Genomic DNA, 6155 nt, shown 5'->3' on the forward strand with positions numbered 1-6155 from the left:
GAGGGCCGTTATGGGGCAACTGGGGGTCAAGGCCCACAACTCTGTTATGAGGGGCTACTAAGAGCCCCCAAAAGAATGGAGCTTAGAATAGAACAGAATCTTTATTGTCCAAGTGTGATTGGACACACAAGGAATTTGTCTCCGGTGCATAACCTCTCAGTATATATACAAGCAAGGATAAATCAGATCATAATCATAAAATACAATAATCATAAATCATAAGATACAACACAATGATAGTCTATATAATAGGATAACATGATAGGATAATATTCAATAATAAACAAGAACAATTTTAGCAGGGTTGAACTGAGGGATCGTTGGTGTTCTCTGAACTTGATTGATTTCTTGCAGACGTTTTATGACCTAAACTAGGTAACATCATCAGGGCTAGCCTAGCACTGACTAACACTGATGACATTCTCTACTTTGGGTAATGAAACATCTACAAGAAAACAACCAAGCTCAGAGAGCACCAAGGACCCCACAAAGTTGGAGCTGGCAATCATTGTCCATTGTCACGGCCACCTTGCCATAATGAAGGCAACCCCTTTTGAAGGGGAAGGGGCCAGCACTGCATGGTCCAGCACCAGAGGCCACCTGAAAACATTGCAGCTCTGCAGCATGCATATGCCCAGGAGCCCGGCTTCCCTTCAGTGAATAGACAAGGGATTGTCCCTTTGCTCCGCTTGATACCGTTAGAGGCATCCCACATTTAAGGCTGGCACAACGCTGCGGACTGCCCTTGCCTTAGGAGACAAGTAATGTTTGCCTGGTTTACTCTAGCCTAGTGTTATTCAACCTTGGCGACGTAACCTGTGGACTTCCAATTCCCAGAATTCCCTAGCCATCATGCTGGCTGTGAAATTTTGGGAGTTGAAATCCACACGTATTAAAATTGCCAAGGTTGAGAAACCCTGCTCTAGGCCCCCTACACCTCACTAGCAAGAAAGAATGGCTCTTTGGGCCTAACTGTCCACAAGTGTCCAGTCTCAGCTGCCCTGGTGTCTTCTTTAAGCTCCAAACCTGCTGCTTTTCTCCACTCCCCCCCCCCCCCATGGCTCAGAGCAGTGGTGGGATTCAAATAGGTGAACAACCCGTTCTCTGTGTGGATGCTGCTTCTGGAAGCCCATTCTGGGCCTGGGCCACAAAAGATTAGCTACCGGTTCTGCCTAAGTGGTGCGAACCGGCTGAATTTTATTTTTATTTTAATTCTATTTATATCCCGCCCTTCTCCGAAGACTCAGGGCGGCTTACAAGCTTAGCAGTAGCCTTCATTCTATGTATATGCCTGCTTATTAGGGCTTTCACACACACCCCAAGCGACATTATTACAAAGTCAGCTTAATTGCCCCCAACAATCTGGGTCCTCATTTTACCTACCTGGGAAGGATGGAAGGCTGAGTCAACCTGGAGCCTGGTGGGATGCGAACCTGCACTAATTGCAGGCAGCTGGTGTTACTTCAGGAGGCATTAGCCCACTGCGCCACCAAGGCTCTTTGAATCCCACTATTATGTATCGGGTTCTGAAGCGTAGTGAAGACGCCAGGCAGATAAGTACAAATGAACAGTTGCTTTAGTGGCAATCATAACTGTACTGAGGGGTTAGGGCGTACATGCATTCTTATATACCTTCATACAACCAATCAGATTGAACCCAACAATCCCACCACTTTGGCTCCTGCCAGAACTGTTAGAGTTCAATACAAGTGCAGGGGAACTGTTAGTTCCAATATACATGTGAATAGATGTTTCCCAAACCTCAATACATAACACCCCTTCCCCTTTTAAGGAACAGACAGTATACTCTTATAACATTACAGCTTTACATTTTTTCTACTCCCAACTTCCAATACATAGTTGAATGAATGACCCCATTCAAGGTTATATACTCCTATAACCCTTATTCAAGGATTATAAAAACTCACTCCCAACCACCAACATTTGATTCTGAGTGATTGACCCCACTCAAGGTAAATATCCTTATAACCCATTTTCAGGGATTATGTGCTTGCTCCAACCCTCCAATATTTAGTTAGAGTGATTGACCCCACTCAAGGTAATAGTTTCCAACGCAACCTTCTCGGACGTACAATGTAAAGGTTGCTGCCAGTAAGATTAAAGACAGACCCATTTTGCTGTTCTGCCAGTAAACCTGTACTACCAAGTACTACATAATGACCCAGTATGTGTCTATGAATAGACTTCTCCTGTAAGTCCCCTTACGATATGCTATGCATATATAATTAACAAAACCCAAAAAACAAGAGGCATGCCACCCCACTTGGTGATTCATTACATACTTCTTTCTCCTAACTGACCACATAATCAGCGAGGTGTGCAGGTGGCCTATGAGGCGGTGAGGAACGTATTTGCGGTTCCCTCACTTTGTAGTCTACCAACTTATTAGGCATGCCCTGAGAATCTGTGTTCTCCTCAGCTGGAGACTCTGAAGAATTGCCCTGGCTGGCCCTGTCCGGTAGACCCACCCCAGAGTCAGGTCTTGAAACAGGATTAGCACAGTAGTCACTGAAGATTGGCTGATCCGATTGATCCGGGGTTTCCTGTTGCATCTCTGTGCCCTCTTGGTCCTCCTCAGACTCGAACTCAACTGAGTGCTGAAAACGCTGGTAGGGTGAATAAGAGCTAGCCTGTGTGCCAGCTTGAGAACTATGGGAGGAATTATTATCCTCACTCTCACTTAGTGACCGTTCTGGAATTCTTTTTCTTAGTTGATACACGTGCCATCTTACTAGATGCCCACCCCTACTGTGTAAGATAGGGGCCCTGATTTGTCAACCACCTTCCCAGGAACCCACAAGTGTCCTGGTCCATAGTTCCTGGCCCAGACCATGTCACCAGGTTGTAGCCCCCTTGGGGGTTTGGGTTGAGCAGCATCAGATGCTACTCTGTCAGGGTGAAGTCTGTCCAGTTTGGTGATGAGGCGTTTGCCCCAGCGCAGTTCCGCAGGGCTTTTCCCTGTGGCTGTACAAGGTATGGAGTGCTGACAAAGTAAGAAATCTGCAAGTCTGTGGTGCCAGTCACCTGTGATGATGCGCTTGAGTGCATCTTTGGTCGTTCTCACCATTCGTTCTGCTTGTCCATTCGACGACAGGTGGAAGGGTGTGGATGTGGTGTGTCTGATCATGTTTGCTCTGAGGAAAGCCTGAAACTCAGCAGCGGTAAATTGAGCCCCATTATCAGAAACTATGACATCAGGAAGCCCATGTATGGCAAAAAGTTTCCTCTTCGACTGCGTTTTCGCTGTAAGTAGCGGCTTCGTGGTGAATTGTTTCTTCAGACTTACTGGGTTTGGATGTCTGTACCACCTGGACCGCACCTCCGGCTGCTTCGTCGGCCATAATTTCATCTTGTGCGTCCTGAAGGGTTAGATTGAGCCTAGCAAAGAGTCTTTGTTGCAACGCCTTGTCTCTAAGGCCACACACGAGCCAGTCTCAAAGACGCTCATCTAGGTTGGAAAACCTGCAGAAGCGAGCAGCCTGGCGTAAGGCCGCGATGAACTCTGATGCAGTTTCCCCAGGGCGTTGTACTCTTTGATTGAATCTGAAACGCCAGGCCATTTCCGACATCCTGGGTTTGAAGTCTGCGTTCAGCTTCTGTTTGAGATCGGCGAACGAAATGGCTTCAATTGGTGTCGGGGTGAATAGACTTTCGGCCAGGACAAATGTTGCAGGCCCACTTATGCAGAGTAGAGTCGCCGCTTTTAGGCCATCTTCTGCGATCTGGTTCGCCCGCAAGTAATTTTCTATTTGTCTGAGGTGAAACGGCCACTGCTTGGAGTGGCGGATGTCGAATTCATGGGGCTGGCTGACTTTTGGCATCTTGTTCCTTCTGAGCTTGGATCCTGCTCCGCAGGCTCAGATGGGTGATTCTGAGCACGAGGTCGCTAGTGTGCTGATCTAGCCCGCCAATAGAGAGGTGGGGGAAAGATGCCTCTTTCCTCCAGCACGTAAGCTGTCCCCTTGTGACTTCAGCTCTATGGCGAAGCAGGATCCCACCCTCGTCACCACTATTATGTATCGGGTTCTGAAGCATAGTGAAGACGCCAGGCAGATGAGTACAAATGAACAGTTGCTTTATTGGCAATCATAACTGTACTGAGGGGTTAGGGCGTACATGCATTCTTATATACCTTCATACAACCAATCAGATTGAACCCAACAATCCCGCCACTTTGGCTCCCGCCAGAACTGTTAGAGTTCAATACAAGTGCAGGGGAACTGTTAGTTCCAATATACATGTGAATAGATGTTTCCCAAACCTCAATACATAACACCCACCACTGGCTCAGAGGGAACAAAGGAAGGCAACCCCTTGCCCACAGGGCCAGGGGCACCCCTGGTTTTGCCCAGCCCCTCTCCACACGGCCTTCCTCTTCCTTCTTTTGCAAGAAGTTGGGGGGAGGGGTAGGTGAACCTGGCAGGAGGCCCAGCCCAGCCTGGTCTCTGGAGGTAAGCCAGGTTGGCCTCCTGGGTTACTGAGGAGACTCAAGTGTGCACCTTGCCAATTTGCATCCGGTCACATGCATTACGCCAGCCGGTCTGCAAACACAGAATCTCACTCAAGAAGCCACATTGTGAGAGAACAGTCAACGCCCTGTCAACACCACACACTCACCCTCTGGTCGTCCAAGTCTAAGGCTTTTGCTCGAATTTTGTGTGGGCTTTTATTCAACACAGATGGAACGTCTGCAGGGTAAGGTCAAAAAAGGTCAAGATGGCAGCTGCAGCCCCGCAGTTGAAGCTATTTCTTATGTACGTTGCTACCATCTTGACCTGGATCCAGAGATGCCAGCTGCTGAAGGAGGAAGACCAGCCTCTCACCTGACTGGGCTGGCCATTAATCTGAGCCAGCCGGGTGCCAAGCCCTCGAGGCACATGCAGTGCACAGGAAAGCAGGCGGAGCTTTGGTCACGGTGCTGTGACCGCCATCTTAGCCTTTTTGACCAAACCCTGCAGATGTCCTGAAATGGAGCCCTTTTGGAGGCTCCAAAATGGAGCCTTTTATGCAGATGGGACACAGTCAGCCAATGTGGCTGCAGCAACTGGGCGCTTTTGAGCTCTTGTGCTCAGAATGGCAGGCAACACACCTAGTGCATTAAAGAATCAAAACAGGATTTTACAGACAGGCAAAATTAAATTCAGTGAGGGGCAGCATCAGCCAACCAGGCTGATATCTAGTGAGGGTAGGTATACCAGGAAATCCACATTGGTGCTAAGAAAACATGGTGGGTCATGCATCTATGAAGCGGCCAGGAGCACAGGAGACTTCATCTTTATAAAAAGCTTGCACATGCACATGCACAAACATACACATCCCTATTATGTGCTCACGGATGTTTCACTATATTGCCTGCATATGCCCTTCAGCACAGGCCAAGCACATTTAGTGAAATATTAATAGAGATTCACAGTGCAGTCAGCAGGAATATCCTCCCTCTGGATGACCAAATACAAAATTAAATACTGAAATCACTCAGTACAACACAACACAATTAATTTAGATCAGTATTTCTCAACCTGGGCAACTTTAGGATGTGTGGATCCCAGTTCCCAGAATTCCCTAGCCAGCACATGCCAGCTGAGGGATTCTGGGAGTAGGTGCACCCTACTTAAAAGTGGCCCAGGTTGAGAAACAGATAAACACTGAAGCTCTTTAGAAGAGAAGGACGTTCCATAGCAGAATTTGGTAATTGTTGGCTGAGAAGTAAAGGGGGGAGGCTTTAATGGCTTAACCGCAAAGATGCACAAACCTTTGGCTTCTTCTCCCACACTGTGTGGACCGCACTTGCCCTAACAAAAGTCCAGAATGGACTGTCCCGCTCTCAGCCCTGGTGGTTTGGCCTTGTCCCTCAGCACCTCTCATTAAATCTTGGTGAGTGGTGTTTGTGTGTGTTTGTGTGTGTGTGTGTGTGTGTGTCAGGATCCAGTCCTTCCACCCTCCTGCTTCTCCTGTAAGAGGGGCTTTCCTGCTTCTCTCGTTCTCTGCCAAACAACACTCATGGAGGCAGGGGGAGGATTGGGGGGGTAGTTTCCATGTACAGAGGGATTTAGGGATTAAGTCTTCAATCTAATAATCTCATTGAAGGGATTACTCCTTTCATCTCCCAGCCAGCCCAGAGGGGGCTCCCAACA

Source organism: Vipera ursinii (genome assembly GCF_947247035.1).
Source record: "Vipera ursinii genome assembly, chromosome: 14".
NCBI lineage: Eukaryota > Metazoa > Chordata > Lepidosauria > Squamata > Viperidae > Vipera > Vipera ursinii.